The sequence below is a fragment of the Loxodonta africana genome, chromosome 7 (genome assembly GCF_030014295.1).
Source record: "Loxodonta africana isolate mLoxAfr1 chromosome 7, mLoxAfr1.hap2, whole genome shotgun sequence".
Taxonomy (NCBI): domain Eukaryota; kingdom Metazoa; phylum Chordata; class Mammalia; order Proboscidea; family Elephantidae; genus Loxodonta; species Loxodonta africana.
Genome location: NC_087348.1, coordinates 83,283,126 through 83,304,574, shown reverse-complemented (window position 1 = coordinate 83,304,574; position 21,449 = coordinate 83,283,126). Strand labels below are relative to the sequence as shown.

General features: G+C 37.3%; 2 pseudogenes; both read right to left on the bottom strand.

The window, feature by feature from the left end:
- Positions 1 to 6,281: 6,281 nt before the first annotated feature.
- LOC104847056 (olfactory receptor 52A1-like) lies at positions 6,282 to 7,763 on the bottom strand (annotated as a pseudogene).
- A 9,359-nt stretch (positions 7,764 to 17,122) lies between these two features.
- LOC100673908 (olfactory receptor 52P1-like) lies at positions 17,123 to 18,318 on the bottom strand (annotated as a pseudogene).
- Between the last annotated feature and the right edge of the window lie 3,131 nt (positions 18,319 to 21,449).

The following is a 21,449-nucleotide window of genomic DNA, read 5'->3' as shown; positions in this document are numbered from 1 at the left end:
TTGGTGAACTCTAACTGAATCTCTCCATATGCAACTTCTTTACCCTGAATATGCACAGAGTGGTACACTGTAGTGAATGCAGAATGATTTAAAATACTCACGAAGGCTGTAAATTGAATTTTATTTTGGTGTCAGCATACACAAAATTTTGAAATCAGCATGTTCAACCCATTTTGAACCTATGTTCAACCTATTTTCCAAGATAGATGCTGAGGTACTGAGATATGAAGTAAAATATTACTAGTTAAGCTGGAGATAAGATTGTGGTTTTCAGAATGTTTTGGACATATTTTCTAAGTCTCATCCTTTCTGAAAATAAGGGAATTCAACTCCATGATCAAATCCGAGTGTAAATTTCTTTGCTTCTTGCTTTTTCAACAAATACTGATAGATACACAATCCCCACAATCCCCCCATTTAAAAAAAAAAATTTAAAGCCATGGTATCAGCCTCAATTTTTTATTTTGTTGTTTGTTTTCTTTCTGTATATTGTCATTTAACCCTTTTTTATACAAAAAAAAAAAAATTCTTTTTCTTATACAAAAAAAAAAGTGTATAATAAGAATATAAGTTTTATTATACACTAGCCTTGATTGGGGTAGCAGAGGTATCACAGAGCCTAAATGCAGTTAAACTATGTAGGAGGGAAAAGCAAAGTGTCAAACATTTACCTTCAAGAGTATAAAATCCCACCAACAATACTCTAAAGATTTGAACATATTTTTACTAAGAAATCGACTTTGAAAATTAATATTTGATTTTTTTTTTAGTTTGTCTTTTAGTAAATTCATCCTGAAAATATTCCTAAAAACATGGTTTTTTTAATTTGATTTAAAGACCCAAAGTGATTTTATGTTTGTAACTCTTGCCTTTCAAAACCATTATCACTCATCCACAACACATATCCTCACAGCTTAATCTACTTAAACAGCTCTGCCTTTGTCTGATTACAGGTAGCCCCCGATTTACAACATATTCGAGGTACGACAAACCGCACTTAAACAATCATCTGTTTTTTTGTGTGTGTGTACATATTATATATGTACTACATACAGTCCTGCAACATGTACTTTGCTGATGTTATCATTCTGAGGTGTTCACTCACAGTTATTCAAAGATCAGATTTATAAAGATCTGATAATAAAAGGCAATAATAATGGAAAATAAAAAAAAAAAAGAGATATTCGACTTAGAACCAACTTATGACAGAATCATTGGAACAGAACCCCGTCGTAAGTTAGGGACTACCTGTACTTTGCTTTAACGGATTTTTTTCTATTCAGCTCCCTGGAAGGGAACTGCTTTATTCCAGAATGCTTCTCTTTCCCACCATTCCTATCTCTCTTCATGTAGCAAAGTTCCTACAGATCCTACTTGCAAATTGTTGTTAACCTGTTCCAGTTACAGTAGAGAAGTACACCATGTATCCCTCCTACTTCTTAGGCCTACTGAAGTTCACATGGGAATTTGAGAAACAGGTGGGAGGGAACTTTTACATTCAATGATGATATCGATTACTGATTGTAATACAAATTATCCCTATCATACACATTGACAGCTATATTAAACAAAATATTTTTATGTACAATAAAACTTAGATTCTGAGGTTACAATTTGCATCTGCAGTATCCATGGAAAATATTATTGTCCCCAGTTTATATAAAAATGAAGGGAGTCTTAGGAACTTTAATTTTTTTTTATAAGTTGAGTTTTTTTCTCTGTATTTCCAAGAAAGGAGAAAGTTTTTTCTGTATTCAAGCCTATGCAAAGTTTCATATTATAAGGTGTCCCCTCAATATCTTTACTATAAAAAACTGCCTGGGAGACACATTAGACTGAAATAAGCCCAAAACAGTAGTTGTGAAAAGTAAAAAGTTTAAATAAAACTGGTTGATGAAATGTCAGAATTGAAAAGCTGCTTCCATATTAACATTTTATTTCAACTAATTTATAACTTAATTGAAAATTTACAATTAGAAATTATTATTTCTTAATGCACAATGTGTGTGTATGGAGATATATACCTATTTATGCATATATATGTATGCGTGTATGCTTACATACGTGTGTATGAAGAGTGGTTCAGGTGGTTAAGCATTGGATTACTAGTGGAAAGGTTGGCCATTTAAATTTACCCAGAGGCACTTCAAAAGAAAGGGCTGGTGATCTGCCTCTAAAAGGTCACGACCATGAAAATCCTATGGACCAATTCTACTCTGCACACACGGGGTCACCTTGAATAGGAGAGTAGGAATCAACTCAATGGCAAATAACAACTCTCTCTCTCTCTCTTTATACATATATATGTGGTCAACTTGGTTTTATTTTTTGTCTCTTCTCTTAAGGCACAAAGAGGATACCTTATTAGACAGATATCTACCTATAGTATATTTTCATTTTCTTTCCTCAAGTTCTTTATGATAAAAACACACACAAAAATAACAAATTAGACAATACACAAATACACAAATATGGAAATAAATGCAGTTATAGATAGCACAACACTCATCAACTAAAGAATTCAAATTCCTTTCAGTTGAACACTGAGTTTTACAAAACTAGACTGAAGACCATGTCCTAAGACAAGCTTCAACTTTTGTTTCTCTAAATGCATTTTGGGCCGATATTAGTAAACTACATGAAAAGCAGAGGCAAAATATTTCTACTCAAAGAGGACAAGAATAATGATTTTCATCATGAAAACAACATAGGAGATTATAATTACAGTGATAATGCCTCACCTGTGTTGAGTCTTGGTAGGCTACAAAGTTCCATGGGAAAAGTCTTACATAAATTAACAATGATATTACACTATTACAAACACTAGTTCTACTTCCAGTGGTTAAGAGCTCAGCTGCTAACCAAAAGAAGCACAACTCAAAATGAGAAGAAATAGCTATAAACATCCACTAATAATCAGAACATGGAATGTTATAAAGTATGAATCTAGAAAAATTTGAAGTTGTCAAAAATGAAATGGACTACATAAAGAGCAATATCCAAGGCATTAGTGAGCTGAAATGGACTGACATTGGTCATTGTGAACCAGGCAGTCATATGGCCTACCATGCCAGGAATGATAAAGTGAAGAGAAATGGTATCTCATTCACTGTCAAAAGAACATTTCAAGATATATACTGAAGTACAATGCTGTCAGTGATAAGACAATACCAGTATGCCTACAAGAAAGACCAGTTAATATGACTATTATTCAAATTTATGCACTAACCACTAAGACCAAAGATGAAAATAGTGAAGACTTGTACCAACTTCTGCTGTCTGAAATTGATCAAACGTGCAATCAAGATGCATTGATAACTACTGTTGATTGGAATAGGAAAGTTGGAAACAAAGAAGAAGGGTGTGTAGTTAGAAAGTATGGCTTTGTGATAGAAATGATGTCAGAGATCACATGAAAAAATTTTGCATGAACAATGACTTATTCGTTGCAAATACTTTTTTCAACAACACAAACTGTGACTATACAATGGGCCTCACCAGATGAAATACACAGGAATCAAATTGACTACATCTGTGGAAAGAGACTATGGAGAAGTCAATACCATCCTCCAGAACAAGGTGGGGGCTGTCTGTGAAACAGATTCTCAATTGCTCATATGCAAGTTGAAGCTGAAGAAAATTAGAGCAAGTCCACGAGAGTCAAAATATGACCTTGAGTATGTTACATGTGAATTTAGAGACCGTCTCAAGAATAGATTTGATACATTGAACACTAATGAAGGAAGACTGAACAAGTTGTGAAATAACATCAAGGACATCATACAAAAAGAAAGAAAAAGGTTTTTAAAAAGACGGGAGACAGGCAAGAAAGAAAAGACCAAAACTGATGTCAGAAAAGACTCTGAAACTTGCTCTTGAATGTACTATAGCTAAAGCAAGTGGAGGAAATGATGAAGTAAAAGAGCTGAACAGAAGATTTCAAAAGGCTGCTGGTGAAAATAAGCTCTTATAATGAAAAGTGTAAAGACTTGCAGTTAGAAAACCAAAAGGGAAGAATATGCTCAGCATTTCTCAAGCTGAAAGAACTGAAGAAAAGATCCAAGCCTCAAGTAGAAATATTAAAGAATTCTATGGGCAAAATATTGAAAGACACAGAAAGTATCAAAAGATAACAGAAGGAATACACAAAGTCACTGTATCAAAAAGAATTGATAGACGTTCAGCCATTTCAGGAGTTTGCATATGATCCAGAATTGATGGTACTGAAGGAAGAAGTTCATGAGCACTGAGGAAATGGAGAAAAAAAAAGGCTCCAGGAATTGATAAAATGCCAACTGAGATGCTTCAGCAAAGGGTTGAAACTCTGGGAATGTTCACTTATCTATGGCAAGGAATTAGGAAGACAGTTTCCTCTCCAACCAATTGGAAGAAATCCATATCTGTGATCATTCCAAAGAAATGTGATCCAACAGAATGTGGAAATTACTGAACAATATTGTTAATATCACACACAAGAAAAATTCTGCTGACGATCATTCAAAAGTGGTTGCAGCACAAAGAACTACCAAAAATTCAAGCCAGATTCAGAAGAGGACATGGAATAACGGATATCAGTGCTAATGTCAGATGGATCTTGACTGAAATCAGAGACTACCAGAAAGATATTTACCTGTGTTTTATGGACTATGCAAAGGCATTGGACTGCGTGGATCATAACAAATTACGGATAATATTTTGAAGAACAGGAATTACAGAACACTTACTTGTGCTCATGAGGAACCTGTACATAGACCAAAAGACAGTAGTTCAAACAGAAAAAGGGGATACTGCATGCTTTAATGCCAAGAAAGGTGTATGTCAGAGTTGTATCCTTTCACTATACTTATCCATCTGTATGCTGAGCAAATAATCTGAGAAGCTGGCCTATATGAAGAACAGAGTATTAGGGTTAGAGAAATACTCATTTAACACCCTGTAATGTGCATGGAAACCCTGGTAACATAGTGGTTAAGTGCTATGGCTGCTAACCAGAAGGTCGGCAGTTGGAATCTGCCAGGCTCTCCTTGGAAACCCTGTGCGGCAGTTCTACTCTGTCCTGTAGGGTGGCTATGAGTCAGAATTGACTCGATGGCAGTGGGTTTTTGTTTTTGTTTATTTTAATGTGCAGATGACACAACCTTGCTTGCTGAAAGTGAAGAGGACTTGAAGCACTTACAGATGAAGATCAAAAACTACCACCTTCAGTACGGATTGCACTTCAACTTAAAGAAAACTAAAATCTTCACAACCGGACCACTGAGAAATATCTTGCTAAACAGAGAAAATATTGAAGTTGTCAAGGATTTCATTTTACTTGAATTCACAAACAACACCCATAGAAGCACTGGTCAGGAAATCAAATGGTGTATTGCATTGGGCAAATCTGCTGCAAAAGGCCCCTTTAATGTGTTAAAAAGCCAAGATGTCACTTTAAAGACTAAGGTGTGCCTTACTCAAGTCATGGAATTTTCAATAGCCTTTTATACTTGCAAAAACTGGACAATGAATAAGGAAGACTGAAGAATTGAAGCTTTGATGGTGTTGGCGAAGAATATTGAGTATACCATGGACTGCCAAAAGAACAAACAAATCTGTCTTGGAAGAAGTACAACCAGAATACTCCTTAGAAGCAAGGATGGTGAGACTTTGTTTCACATATCTTGAACACATCATCAGAAAGGACAAGTTCCTAGAGAAGGACATTGTGCTTGGTAAAGTAGAGGATCAGCAAAAAATTAGAAGACTCTCAACCAGATGGATTGATACAGTGGCTATAGCAGTGGACTGAAGCACAACAACGATTGTGAGGATGGCATAGGATGAGGCAGTGTTTCATTTTGTTGTACATGGGGTCGCTATGAGTTGGAACTGACTCTATGGCACCTAGCAACAACAACATACAAGCACCTTAATGCAGAATAATATTAATTTCTCTTTATAAAAAAAAATTCAGAAATCAATAAAGTGAGGATCACAGCCTGAAAAATTCCTGCCCAGTATTCTTAGACTTCCAAAACTTAATTCAAAGTTGTTGTTTGATGATTCAGGAAGAAGACTGCAAAGAAATTTAGAAAACTACTGTCTACAGTAAGTCTCATACCTGCATGAACATTAATAAAATTGACCAGATAGCAGAGTTTTGTTCAAATTGCTTTCAGAAGACGATAATGTCTAGAAAGCCTTAAAAACTAATTTGGACATTCATTAATATATCAGTATCATGATTATACCTGCCAGCATTCATGGGAGATCCAGATTACATAGGGTGACTAGATAATCCATTAAACCCATAGACAGAACAATTTCAATGAAATGTCAACCCTGTCTTTGCAATAGAATATTTTTACTACCTGATCTCAAATCTGCTTGGTCTTCACCCCATAGACAAAGGAGTTGAGGAAAGGTGGAACCAGTATATAAAGAATGGACGAAGTGATATGTATATATGACAGGATATCAGATCCAAATCTGTGAGTAAAAAAGGAGAAGAAAGCAAGGAGATAGACTTGAAAGAAGACGCATTTGTGGGGAACATGTATTAAATGCCTTAAGACGAGCCTTTTTTAGGGGCAGGTGGAAGGCAGTTATAAATACCTTGATATAGCAGAAGGTGATTAAAATGAAGTCAAACCCACCAACAAGGAAAGCATCAAAGAGACCATAGGACTTATTGATGTAACCATCTTCAATGGCAAGCTTCACGATAGCCATGTGCTCACAGTAAGTGTGAGATATTATCTTGGTTCGATATAGTTTCAGACGACACTTTATAAGCACTATCATTGGCAGTGCCAGGGTAGCAGTCAGCAATGCCATTCCAACTGCAATATAAGAGACTATGTGGCGAGTGAATATGGTAGCATGCCTTAGAGGGCAACAGATGGCCGCATAGCAGTCCGGAGGCATGGCCAGCAGGACTCCTGATTCAATACCCTGAAATGTATGGATGAGTCACATCTGAAAGAAGCAAACATCAAAATAGATCTCTGGCAAGCAAAACCCCAAAATCCAAAGCATCTTGGGTACAATGTTGTGCTAAGTGCAATGTCTGTGGCTCCTAGCATGGCCAGGAAAATGTACATGGGCTCATGGAGGCTCTGCTCAGATTTGATGATGATCGAAAGTGGAGTATTTGCAATCAAAGTAATGATGTACATACCACAGAATGGAATCCCAATCCAACACTGCACAGGTTCCAGGCCAGGGATACCAACAAATGTAAGTATAAAAAAAAAAACCAGTGCCAGAGGGCATAAACACAGTGCTATTGGTAATAAACATGGCAGTCCAGGGACCTTCTTAACAAGCATACAAAGTTTGATAATCTACGATTCTCTGTACTGTTACCTATGTTATTTGCACCTAGTCATAAAGTTATTTAGTAAGAGAATTAGCAAAATAAACATCGTTTCTTCACTATTGTCATTATGGAGATTATGGAAAGAGTTACCGGTATTTACTTTGGCAAGAATACCCACCCAACCTCAGTAATTCCACGGTATAAGAACTGAGTATTTGGAGACCATATCTGTGATGAAGTCGATAGGATCAGCATATTTAGTGGTGCTCTCTTGTCTCTCCCAATCCACCTTCTCTTTCTGTTTCTAACCTGTTCATGGAAATGAGGACAAAATATTATTTGGAAACTAGACTTCAGACAGAGAACTTTAATTTTAAATTTCCCAGTGCCTTTAGCCCCACTGTTCTCTCCACTCTACTTTCTCTCTCCTCTGTAGCCTCTATCCACTTGAGACTACCAGGGCTAGAAATCCCTACACTGTACGTCAGCACTTCATTGATGCAATATAATGACAACAACATCTGTTTAAATATGAGATTGCTGCAAGAACCAGACCCTATCTCAATAGGCAGTGACAGTTATATAATTCTGGTGTACTACCAAGGTAGGTCTCACTCCGGAGAACAAGTCTGATATATGAACACTTCAGTGAATATATCGTTACATTCAAGCCCTTAGACACTGCCTCTTTCTACAGAAGAGGAGGACAAGATCGGGGTTAACGTATCAGTTATTAAAGTTAAGTGAACTCAACTGTGTCTACTGTGGAAGAGGAGAGCTCTTGGGTTTTCATAAAGGAGAACAGTGGGGATGATATTGACGTGACTAGAAGAAAAGTTGTGTATAACTTTGGGGTCTCCATTAGGGGGCAGTTTTAATGGAGATAATCTTTATAGACAAATCAAGGGTACTTACTGCTGAACAAAAGTAGAGACTTATAAATTTGTAGTTTATAGAATAACTGACACAAATAATACATTAAAGAGTGTGTCTCTTCTGAGAAATGCCCAAGAGATTCCATGAAGAATAACTGAAAAACACAAGAGGTATATTCAGGTAGAAATTCCTTAGAAAGCAGCAGAGATAGAAAGAGAATTTTCCAAAAGAAAATTTTCATTGCAATATAATGATTTGGCACTTTCCAATAAATAAACACTAGGAGAGAATTAAAGTTCAGTCTCAGGCCTCATAAGAGTATGCATAAATGAATATTTATTTTTCAAGTAAAAATAAGTGATTAATTGCCTGGGTCTAAATCAAGGTGATCTATAAATCTTGTATGTGTTGTTCTCCTAAGCATTCCTAACAACTTCTCCACAAATCAAATCATCACCTTCAATATTATTCTGGGTTCTTCTCTGACTCCTAAACATCCCAATTCCTACTCGAAAATTTTAAAGTTGAAAACTTTTGGAGATTTTTCAACCAAATCACTCTCCCTAAATAGAATTCTTTATTACAGCTTCCTGGCATCTGACTACAGGTATTTTCATGCTCTCCAAGCCTGTATGTCTGCTCATTATCACTTCCAGAAATGCCCAACTTATATTAAGCTATAAATTGACCTCTGAGGACTGCCTTTGCCATGTCCCAAAGGTTTTGGTATGATGTGTTTTCGTTTTCTTTTGATTCTAGGAATTTTTTTTTTTTATTATTATTCCATCTCTGATTTCTTCTATTACCCAGTGGTTTTGAAGCAGGATGTTATTCAGCTTCCATATAATTTTTTTTTCCTTGCTCTTCCTGTTGTTAATTTCTACTTTGATGGTGTGGTCAGAGAAGATACTTTGTAATATCTCAATGTTTTGGATTTTGTTGAAGGTTGCTCTGTGGCCTAAGATGTGGTCTATTCTGGAGAATGTTCTATGTGTGTTGGAAAAGAATGTGTAATTTGCAACTGTTGGGTGAAGTGTTCTATATAGGTCTATGAGGTCAAGTTGGCTGGTTGTGCTTTTTAGCTCTTCTGTATCTTTGTTGTTTCTCTCTAGATGTTCTGTCCTTTACCAAGAGTGGTGTGTTGAAGTCTCCTGCTATTATTGTGGAACTGTCAAGTTCTGTCTTCAGTGCTGTTAGAGTTTATATATTTAGGAGCCCTGTCATTGAGTGCATAGATTTTTATTATGGTTAAGACTTCATGATGGGTTGTCCTTTAATCATTATATAGTGCCGTCCTTTGCCTTTTATGGTGGATTTTGTTTTAAAGTTTATTTTAACTGAGGTTAGTATTGCCACTCCTGCTTTTTTTTTTTTTTTTGGTAGTTATTTGCTGGATATATTTTTTCCATCCTTTGACTTTTAATAAATTTGCATCTTTGTTTCTAAGGTGTGTCTCTTTAGACAGCATATTGATGGATCCTGTTTTTTATCCATTCTGTCATTCCGTGTCTATGGCTACATTTAGGCCATTTACATTCAGTGTAATTATTGATAGGTATGAGTTTATTGCTGTCATTTTGTAGTGCTTTTTTTTTTTTTTGTGGTGCTAACATTTTCTTTGTTACTCCTACTCACATGAGCTGAGTTTCTTTTGTTTATGGATTCCTTTTTCATCTCTTTTGTTTTTGTATATTTTGTTTTTATTGAGGCTTTATGTTTTTCTTCTTTATTTTGATAAGCATATTTGTTAACTTTCTTTGTGGTTACCTTGAAATTTACCCTTACCTTCCTAGGTTTTAACCAGTCTACTATTACTTGGTATCACCTTGCCTGCCTCTCCATTAGAAATTTCTATACCTACACTGTTTATTCCCTTTTTTATTTTTCTGATATTGTTGTCATTTACAGATTAACTTTTCTGGTTCCCTGTTGCAATTCTTTTGGTTTTGGATAATCCTTGAGAGTTCATTTCCTACTTTGGTATCTGGCTGATACAATTTTGCATCCTAGAGTCAAGCTATGGTCTGATATTGTCTGTTCTCTGACTGAAAACCCAAAACTAAGCCCACTGCCATCGAGTCGATTCCCACTCATAGCAACCCTATATGACAGAGTAGAACTGACCCCACAGAGTTTCCAAGGAGTGCCTGGCAGATTCAAACTGCCGACCTTTTGGTTAGCAGCCATAGCACTTAACCACTATGTCACCAGAGTTTCTGTTCTCTGACTGAAGGACTCCCTTTAAAATTTTTTGTAGGTTTGGTTTGGTTTTTACATATTCCCTTAATTTCTGCTTATCTGGAAATGTCCTAATTTCACCATCGTATTTGAACCAAAGTTTTGCAGAGTATATTATCCTTGGCTGGCAATGTTTTTCCTTCAAGGTTTTATATATGTCATCCCATTGTCTTCTTGCCTGCATGGTTTCTGCCAGATAATCAGAGTTTAATCTTATTGTTTCTCCTCTGTATGTGACATTTGGTTTTTCTCAAGCTGCTCACAGGATTTTTTCTTTGTCTTTGGTTTTAGTGAGTGTGATTATGATGTGCCTTGGTGTTTTTCTTTTGGGGTCTATCCAATATGGAGTTCATTGAGCTTCTTGGCTGGTCAGCTTTTCATCATTCATGATATTAGGGAAGTTTTCTGTCAGAAATTCTTCAATGAGCCTCTCTGTGTTTTCTGTTTTCTCTCCCTATTCTGGAACTCTGATTATTCTCACATTTTTGCTTTTGATTGTATCCCACATAATTTTAATGGTTTCCTCATTTTTCTTTGTTCTTTTTTCTGATTTTTCCTCAGAGTTGTATACAAGTGTTTGTCTTCAATTTCACTAATCCTGTGTTCCATCATTTCAAACCTGCTCCTCAGCCCTTCTATGACACTGTCCATTTCTGAAATCTTGTTATTTACCTTTTGGATTTCTAATTGTTGTTTTTGTATTATTTCTAGTTGTGAATTTATTTTGGCATTTATTTCCTATATTACTATTATTGTCCTGAATTCTTCTCTTTTTGTCTGTATTTTCCATGAATTTGCCTGCCTCTTCCATAAATTTGCCTATTTTTTCCTCATTTTTATCTTCTTTTTGCTTCAACTCTTGGATAACTCTGAATATTAGAGATTTGAATTCCCTACCAGGTAGCTCCAGTGCCTTTTCTTCTACTAGAAAGTCATCTGGTGTTTTATTTTGGATGCCTACTGGAACTATCCTCTCCTGTTTTCTTATTTGTCTACTATGTTCAGGACATTAAGTAGTTATTTCCTTCATTTCTTGATTGTAGATTTGTTTGTTACATCCTGGTTTTTTGTTTTATTTGGTTATGTCTGAGCAGGTGGGCTGTGCATTCTTTGTTGTTTGCTTGTCTGTAGTCATGATAATTTTCACCTCTTTGTCCAACAGGCTGGGTCAGTCACTCAGCTATGGTGCAGTAGGACAGGTCCACCTGAATGGGAGGGGCTGGGATGGGTTGTTTGTGGCACACGCTAGAGCCCACAGTGCAGGACAGGAATCAGTGCCTAGGTTCTGGTAAGCCATGACTGTGCTGCTCAGAGGTGTGATGTGCAGCTTACGGTGAAGGTACAACAGGATAGGGGGGAGGTTGTGATGTATGCAGCTATTATGGGTATGGGAAAGAGGAGAGAGAAACAGGAGCCTCCCCCCCAAAAAAAAACCCACACATCCCAAAAAAGAAAAAAGAGTGCAGAGGGAGCTTGCCATTAGAGTGAAGAGATGAGAACCCAAGAAATGGAGAGAAGGAAAAAGGAAAGAAAAGAAAAAGGGAAAAAGAAAACTAGAGAAAATTTGGAAAAGAAAAAAAAATGTGGAAGAGAAAAGCCCCCAAGTGTCCCAACCATGCAGTCTGGAAAACCTGGGAAGTCTCTCAGGTTGTGCAGGATAGCCTGGCTAGAGGGGGTATAGATGTCACACAGCAGCAGGTATTCAGGAGACTGGAAAAGAAGGTAAATATAAATATAGCAACTGAGAAATGAAGAAACAAAGGGTGAAAAAGAGAAGGTTAAAAGAAAAAAAGGAAAAGAAATTCCCCCAGGGATCCCGACCATGCAGCGGTGCAGACTGGGGGAGTGCCTCTTACGTTGTGCAGTGCAGCCTGGCTAGAAAGGGCTCCCAAGTGTGAAAAGAGAAAGAAAACAAACAAAACAAAACAGAAAAATGCAAAACAAAACAAGCAAAAAAAAGAAAAGCCTCAGGGATCCCACCGGTATGGTGTCACAGGCTGGGGGAGTGGATCCTCAGTTGAGAGGGGCCTCACAGCCTTTCAAGAAGAAGCAAAGATGGCGCAGGGAGCCAAGCGTTTGAGAGAAAGGAGGGGAGGTGATGGGAGGCGTGGAAGAAACCAAAAGACAGAAAGAAGCTACACCAGCTCCGGGACCCAGCCTGTGTGGACACGTCGAATCTAAGCAGCCCGGAGTAGAAGCTGTTGCCTCCTGGCCAAGAGACTGTGGCTGGCGGGAAGCAGAAGAGGCCAAAGAGGGAGGGGAAGAAGGGTGGGAGCTAGGAAAGCATATATCGCTCCATACTGGGTTTTCTGTCTCCTGCTGGGAACTTCATGAAGCTGCTTTCCCACACTCCCTGTCCGCGGATCTGTGATGTGCATGGGGCAAATCCAAGCTACACTGACGCTGCACTTCCAAGCTGGCCAAGCCACTGCAGTCGTCCAGGAAGCTCGGAGGTAGAGGAGCAGGCAGAGGATAGGGGGTTGGGAAAGCTTGTATACCTGGTTACTGGGTGCTCCGTCTCCTGCAGGGAGTTCTGTGAAGCTGTTTTCCCGTGCTCCTTATCTGCCGATCTCCAACAGGAGGCCAAGATGGTGAATCCGAGCTGCCTTAGCTGATAAGGAATGTTGGCAAGTAACTCTCCTCAATCTCAGTCCTCTGACAGTTTCTTATTCCATTCGGAGTTTGGCTGAGTTCTTTATCTCTTCATTTGACACTTTCAGTTCCAGGAATGACATTTGTCTCTGTTTTACTTAGTTTTTGGGCCTTTGCTGTGGAGGGAAAGAGTGATGCTTTTGTGTATGGTGCCATGTTGACCGGAAGTCTGAAAAGGTTTTTTTTTTTTTTTTAAAGCCATATTTCTATACTCCTTGGAAGGTAGTCACTATATACAGACCATACTTAAGGAGTGTGGTTTTATGCTGGTCCTTCTTGAGGGAGAAGTATGTAGATAAATTATTTGGAATTCTTCTACATGAGAGATTTTGTTATTCTCCCCCATTTATTAATTCATTCAGTCTTTTATTTATAGCAAAATGGGCTCACGGACACTTACTTTGTACAGTAAAACCTCTGGGAGCTGGAACTCGATGGGACTGCCTAGTTTTTCCAGGTCTCATAAGTTTCGACCTTGACAAGATGCAGTCTTACTGGTTTTCTATGGCTCATTTTAGTGGAAAATATTTTTTTTCCCCCTCAGGTTTCTTTTCTGCCTTGCACAGGTTACAGTTTTCACGGGTTTTACTGTACTTTATATAGTCATCCCTCAGGGTCCAAGAAGGATTTGTTTCAGGATCTCCAGGCATATCAAAATCCTATTTTACCTATGCACATCCTCCCATGTACATTAAATCACCTCTAGATTACTTATAATCCTTAATACAATGAAAATGCTATATAAATAGTTGTTTCATCACAATTGAAGACTTGGTCTGGAGGATAGCCTTTCTATTCTGTGAGTTATTTCAGCTCTTCTGGGAATGCTGATGCTACCTGGGCATCAGTGATGACGGTTCTTCCTTGATCTTGAAGTTCTTGAGGCTGTAGTGTTTTGAGTAGCTAGCCAGCCATCCTTTACTAGCCTGAAACTCCGCTTCTCACTCTTCCCAATCCCCTCACACTTAGCCTTTGAAGGATTTCTTTGACCACTTAATTGCTTTTTAGGAGCTATTTTTCACAGAAATAAAGGGTGTACACAATGCAAGTAGTAAACAAAGGAGATGTGAGGTGAACAATGCTCAAACACTGAGTGCTGGAGAGAGACTGAGGATCTGTGAAATGGTGGGAGACTACAGCAGGGTATGCCTACACATCACTTCATTTGCACGGATTCAGCATAGTGTTTGACGTGTGGCAAATTCAAGTTTGGCTTTTTGGAACTTTTTTTTTTTTTAATATTTTTGATTCATGGTTGAATCCACTGATGCGAAGACTGACTGTAAAACAACACTACTGTATTTGTTTTATTATTCAATGAGTTCTATTTCGGCTGTTGGGAGGTCCTTCAGTTCGCTCCTCTTCCCCTTTGACGTATTGACATTACTTTGTGTATCTGTGCATATGTCTGTGCATTTCTTACTTTATGGCATTTTTAGATGCTCTAGGCTCATCTTGCATATTTCCTACCCCAGCCCTAGAATTAGTCTTTTCGCTAAGAATACACCATTTCTTTTATTAGTTAATGATATTAGAAACCAAAATCAAGGCCCTAGCTATGATGCAAGTTCCCACTTTAAGAGTGAGAAGCTGGAATCTGACTTTCCACCATTTATGTACTTGTCAAATTTCAGTATACATGAAGAGCAGTATCAGAATTTTTAACCACTGCCCCTGTGAGATGCAACTTTATCAGCTAGAGTATTGTACTTATGTGCAGTTCCTTTTCCCTTTAATGCTGCACTCTACTCATTTTAAAGATTCTTAGGACAGTACCTTTTCCCACCATATCTTTTACACCTTCAGTGAGGTTGTTTTATAAATTCTTAAAATAGTTATATATTCTTGTCACAATCTGCATTTCTCCATGGAACATGTTCTGTATGAGATGCCAAGAGAAGGCTGTGCCAAGGTTGAAGAGGGAAGATGATTTTATGATTTTACAAGGTATGGAGATGGGGAAAGTTTTCAAAGTAGAGACAACATCATGAGGAGAGCAAAAATTAATAATAAATAATAAGAGAAGTGAAAATAAACCCAGAGAATCATAATATCATAAAAGCAAGAAGAAATGAATGGAACACTTTCTAACTCATTCTATAAAGCCAACATCACTTTAAAGCCAAAAACATATAAAGACATTAAAAAGAAAGAAAACCCCCAATACCTCTCCTGACAACAGATGCAAAAATCCTCAACAAATTAACAAATTTCAAGAAAAAGTTTGGAATTAAATTAAAAAGTACAATTAGAAAAACAACAGAGACAACCATAAGAAAGTATCTGGCTATTGGCCATGGCATTAATTGATCACCTTGGAAATTCATAAAGAATGCAGTGGTAATGGGAAAACACGGAACAAATTGACATAAGATGGTTGATGTTGGCTCCAGGTAATATCTGTAGTGCAAAACATGATCTTTTTAATTAAATGGACACTTTTTTTTTTTTTTTTACTTATAGAGCCTAACATTACAATTAATCAACCACACAGAATATGAATATGTCAGGCCTATGACACATAAAAAAAAAAAATTTTTTTTTTTTTATGACACATAGGCCAAATCCAGCTTGTTGCCTTTCTGCAATTAAAGTTTTACTGGAACATAACCACATCCATTCATTTATGTATTGCCTAAGGGTATTTTTGCACTACAATATCAAAGTTGAATAGTTACTACAGAGATTACTTAGTCTACAAAGGTTAAAATATTTGTTACGTGTCCATTTACATAAAATGTTTGCCATCTATGATTTAGACAAACATTGGGCAAAATAGTGTTTTGAAGAGGGCATTTGTACATATGCATGCAGGTAGTTTCTGTACTCCATGCTTAAATCAATGTTCTCAATTAAATTAAAAAATGAATGGTTTAACTGAATATAAAGATGTGTTTCCAATTTTATTTAATGAAAGTGACAAAAATTGATGTTGACTAAGGCTAAAGAAAAAGAGAATTGCATATGAAAAAGTAAGATTCTCAGACTCTGCAAGTTTGTCTCATATTTGGGAAGCATCATCATAATGTTACTAGGCTGCATGGATCGGATATTTCTCTAATAAAATAGAAGCAATAATTCTTTGACATTTTGCCAAAAGATTGTAATAGAATCTAACAGGTACAAGGTATTTGAGGGTGGCTCAAGCAATCTACCACAATATCAAAAACAAGATCAGATGTAAGGGAATAAAAAAGTAAAATATTTAGAGGAATATGCTTCCGTATTCATAAAGTAAATAATAAATATAAGATTTCTGTTAAGGTGGACAACATGGTGTAGTAGCTAAGAGCATGCATTCTAAAGCCACAGTCTGTGGTTAAAGTTCTACTCTACCTTATCCTAAGTGATTCTTTGAGTGACTTACATAACCTTTCTGTGCCTCAGTTTTCTAGCTGGTACAATGAGAATAATATAAACATGAGTCTCATACGATAGTCTTGTAGATAAAATGAGTGAAGAAACAGAAAAAGGCCAGGAGCAGAGGAATCATTATTCGAATGTAAAGTAATTATAACTGCTTTGATAATAGTAAAAACCCACCCAGTACCGTCAAGTCGATTCCGACTTATAGCAACCCTATAGGACAGATAGTAAAAAGGAACTTGAAAATAATTATTTTTATTCAAGAGACTTTAATCAGGGTTTGCAAGCAGTTTGAATTGGAAAAAAAAAAAAAAAAGCCTTTGTAAATTGTATTGTCCAATATATTGAGAGTTTTTACATTCTCACAATAATTGGCATATTCATTTTATATTTGTGCATATATCAAGATAATGATAAATATGGAATATTAAATATTAATGTTAATATTTATGGAGGAGCTCTAGAGGCACAGTGGTTAAAGCACTCAACTGCTAACCAAAATGTTAGTGGCTTGAACCCACCAGCAGCTCTATGGGAGAAAGATGTGGCAGTCCACTTCTGTAAAGATTTACAGCCTTGGCAACCCTACTGGGCAGCTCCACTCTGTACTATAGGGAGGCTATCAGCTGAAATCAACTGCTTGGCAATGTTTTTTTTTTTTTTTTAGTTACTGTCAGTAATAAATAAAAATAATTGCCTATGTTTCCTGAAAGATTCTTTCATTTCTAAAGAAAAGAAACTGAAGTTATGAAAAAAATGAAAAGAGATGGAGAGAAAAAATAAACAAATGCTCAACACCATATATCCCCACTCTAAGGAATGGCTTAAATGTGAAACTAAAGGATAGGGACAGACTAGGTTGCAACTACTAATTAATGTATCATGACTTCAGAAGCCAGATTCTACCTACATGGAAGACTAATTAAATGCTTTTTCGTTTTCAGAAATTTTTCTGTTTGGGGAGAAGAGACTCACCACTCGGTAACGAATCTGCTTGGTCTTGACACCATAGACCAGGGGGTTGACTGTGGGGGGCACTAGAAGGTACATACTTGCAAAAATTATATGGACACTTGGGGGTACCTTCTTGCCAATGCGGTGAGTTAGGAAGCTGAACAGTGCAGGTGTGTAGGAAACGAGTATAGTACAGATATGGGCAGCACAAGTGCCCAGTGCTTTAGAGCGGGCATTCTGGGAAGAGAGAGACGAAAGACTGCCTGGAGGATTTTGATATAGGATATAGCAATAAGCCCTAAGTCCAATACCATCACTGAAAGGGCCACAGAGATACCATATGTTCTGTTAATGAAGGTATTGGCACTGGCCAGTTTCACCACAGCCATGTGCTCACAATAGGCATGATTGATGACATATTTAGAATATGGCAGTCTCTTAATGAGAAAAGGGGAAGGCAAAACCATAAGGACAGCTCGGGTCATTCCAGCTAGCCCCATCCTGATTACCATTGCTGTAGTTAGGATGGTTGTATAATGCAAAGGGATGCAAATAGCTACATAATGATCAAAGGCCATGGCAACAAGGAGGGCTGACTCAGTAACGCAAAATGTGTGGATGAAGAACATTTGCACTAGGCAGATATTAAAGTCAAACCAGTGAGCATCCAACCAGAAAATGCCAAGCATCTTGGGAGCTGCAGAAGATGCAAGAGCCATGTCATTCATTGCTAGCATGCAAAGGAAGAAATACATAGGCTGGTGGAGGCTTGGCTCTAGCCTGATGGTAACAATGATCACACTGTTCCCCAGCAAGGTGAGGGCAAACAGGAGACAGACAGGAATGCCAATCCAGCAATGAAAATCTTTCAAGCCGGGAATACCAACCAGGTAGAAAGATGAGATGTGGTGATGTGTAGCATTGTCTGCCATGTTAAAAGTGGAGAGGTTGCATGCTCACATAACAAAGCAGCCAGGCAAATCCCCTGTGGGCAGAAAGCAGGATGACCTTGTGACTCTTTCATGGCCCTGCATGTAGGGGTCAGACACATTCTGTGATAGCCTCTGAAGATGGCTTTTCTCCTAAACCTCCTTAAATCCTTGTGTAATTCACTTCACCATTCATAGTCCCAAGGTATGCATCTGAAAATGAGAAGATTGAGTTCCTTTATTAATTTATTTTTCATATTTCTGAAATTTTATTCAATTCTTCTCTGTCATTTTTAATTCATATTTAAGGAGCAGTTAGAAATAAAACGACTTCTTATTTTTTGCCTAAGGCATCGTTGGATACCAGATATAAATATTCTTAGAACAAAACCCAAGGGTTCTGTTCTTAAAGAAATTAAGATCACATGTGGAGACACAGCCATTAAAAACACAGACACATACATACACACAATAGTTAACAGAATATTCAAAATGTAATGTAGTCATTATTTTGATAATATTGTTATTCACAGGTTGTATGACTAAATAAATAAGAATTTCGAATAAGAGCCCAATGCTAAAACATAAGAATTAAGCTTGTCAATAACAGTATATGCCTTATTATCAGTCAAAGGCTAATCTAATCTTATATTAGGCTAACTCCTTGAGAAGATCTTGAGATGAACAGGATGGTACAACTATATAGTAAACAGGGAAAATAACTGTTGGAAAAAAAAAAAGTTGGAAGTTTTTATTCCTTCATCCTGACTAATTATTTAAAGATACTGCAAATAAGCGCATCAGATATAAATTAGATTATGTAAGATCAGTCTATTTTCTGCAAACACATGAGCCCCAGCTGTATACTCAGCCCTACCTCTTGCTCTATTATCCATCCTGCCTAATTGCAGTGAAGACCAAAGCAACCACAATCCAGCACTTTAGTTATCAGCAGCATAAGTAGCTACGTGTTCTAGCTTTGTCTTTTCATTTTGATAGCTTCCCTCTATCCTTCTTCCTAGGATCCAGTGTCTACCTAGTGTAATAATTCTGGAATATGTACCTCAATCGGAATCTCTGGTGGCATAGTGGTTAAGTGCTATGGCTGCTACCCAAAGGGTCGGCAGTTCAAATCCGCAGGCGCTCCTTGGAAACTCTATGAGGCAGTTCTACCCTGTCCTATAGGGTCGCTATGAGTCGGAACCGACTCAATGGCACTGGGTGGTAGTGGTGTACCTCAATCTTCATAACGTGATTTTTTAATTTCTAATTTTTCTCAGTCTCTCGATTCCAGCTCTTGTAACCCATGGATGTGAAAGCCCAAGAAACGTTGATAAATATTTCCAACAAAAATATCTTGTCAGATCAGAAACTGGAATGCTCGCTTAATTGACCCCCTGAACAACTGCTTCCTTCATCATGAGACCAGGAAAACAAGACGGTACCCAGCTACAATTAGGAACATTTTTGATCAAAGATTGTATCAAAGTTTCTGTAATAGAATCTTTGATCAATAGGGGAATACTGTGAAAAAGAATTTCAAATTATCATGGAATCCAGAATTTCTGGAGCCATTGTGGCTGAGTGAACCCTCAAAAGTATTGCTCTGAGGTAATTTTTAGATCTTAAGCCAAAACTATCCTCTGAAGTCAAGTTTAAAATAAACAATAGTTTAGGTTGATTGTTGTTGTTAGGGGCCATCCAATCGATTCCGATTTATAGTAGCCTTCAGCAACCAAATACAATTAAAAAAAAAAAAGAAAAAAACTCCTTGTCTGGATGCCCAAATAATATCTGTGTGGAAAGACTTCTTGGTTACAGAATGCATATTCTCCTATTAAAGATATGCTTCTCTGGGTGTATGTGAGTGCATACCTGAGCTGTTTCATTGTAAGAAATTGAGAAATATCAAATTAATTATTATGAAGTATTTCATAAAATTTCAGAGCTAGAACTTTAGCCAAAATGCAGAAACTTAGTGTTGTAGAAATTGATACTTAAGAGATGAGGCCTATAACCCTGGAGAGAGATAAGAATTTAAGATAAAATCTACAAGTATTACAAGTTAAAGATACGAAAATTTTTTAAGTATTAAACTTCTGTTTTTGAAAATCCTTTGATTGTGATTTTCCATTTGGAAACTTGATTTGCCGAGTTTTATTCTTTAATCTGCTTGTGGAAGAATCCTACAGAGGCTGATGGAAAATGACGTACATGGCTTAATGACAGGTCGAGAACTAGGAATGTAAGAAGCAAAATAACACACCTAGAAATAAATGCATACATTTCATGCAGAAAATATCATTTGAGATTACAAAAAAGTGTAACTTCTATTGGTAAATACATGTAAAGTTTAAAAACTGTTATTTTTTTAGTGTTCAATAAATTTATTTGTAAAATGGCAGCATATCTAATCTATATCAAGAGAAAAGAAATAAAATAACTCCTTCTGAAACAGGAATGCCTCCTTCAGGGCTCTGAATATGAACACAAAGCAAATTGCAGAGAACTGCCCCAAAACATGGTCTGCTTCTAAAGGTCACATCTTACTCTCAGGCTTTTTTTTTTTTTTAATAATTTTTATTGTGCTTTAAGTGAAAGTTTACAAATCAAGTCAGTCTGTCACGCATAAGGCTATATACACCTTACTACATACTCCCATTTACTCTCCCCCTAATGAATCAGCCTGCTACCTCCCTCCAGTCTCTCCTTTCGTGACCATTTTACCAGTTTCTAACCCTCTCTACCCTCCCATCTCCCCTCCAGACAGGAGCTGCCAACACAGTCTCAAGTGTCCACCTGATACAAGTAGCTCACTCTTCATCAGCATCTCTCTCCAACCCATTGTCCACTCCCTTCCATGTCTGATGAGTTGCCTCCGGGAATGGTTCCTGTCCTGGGCCAACAGAAGGTTTGGGGACCATGACCGCCGGGATTCTTCTAGTCTCAGTCAGACCATTAAGTCTGGTCTTTTTATGAGAATTTGGGGTCTGCATCCCACTGTTCTCCTGCTCCCTCAGGGGTTCTCTGTCGTGCTCCCTGTCAGGGCAGTCATCGGTTGTGGCCAGGCACCATCTAGTTCTTCTGGTCTCAGGATGATGTAAGTCTCTAGTTCATGTGGCCCTTTCTGTCTC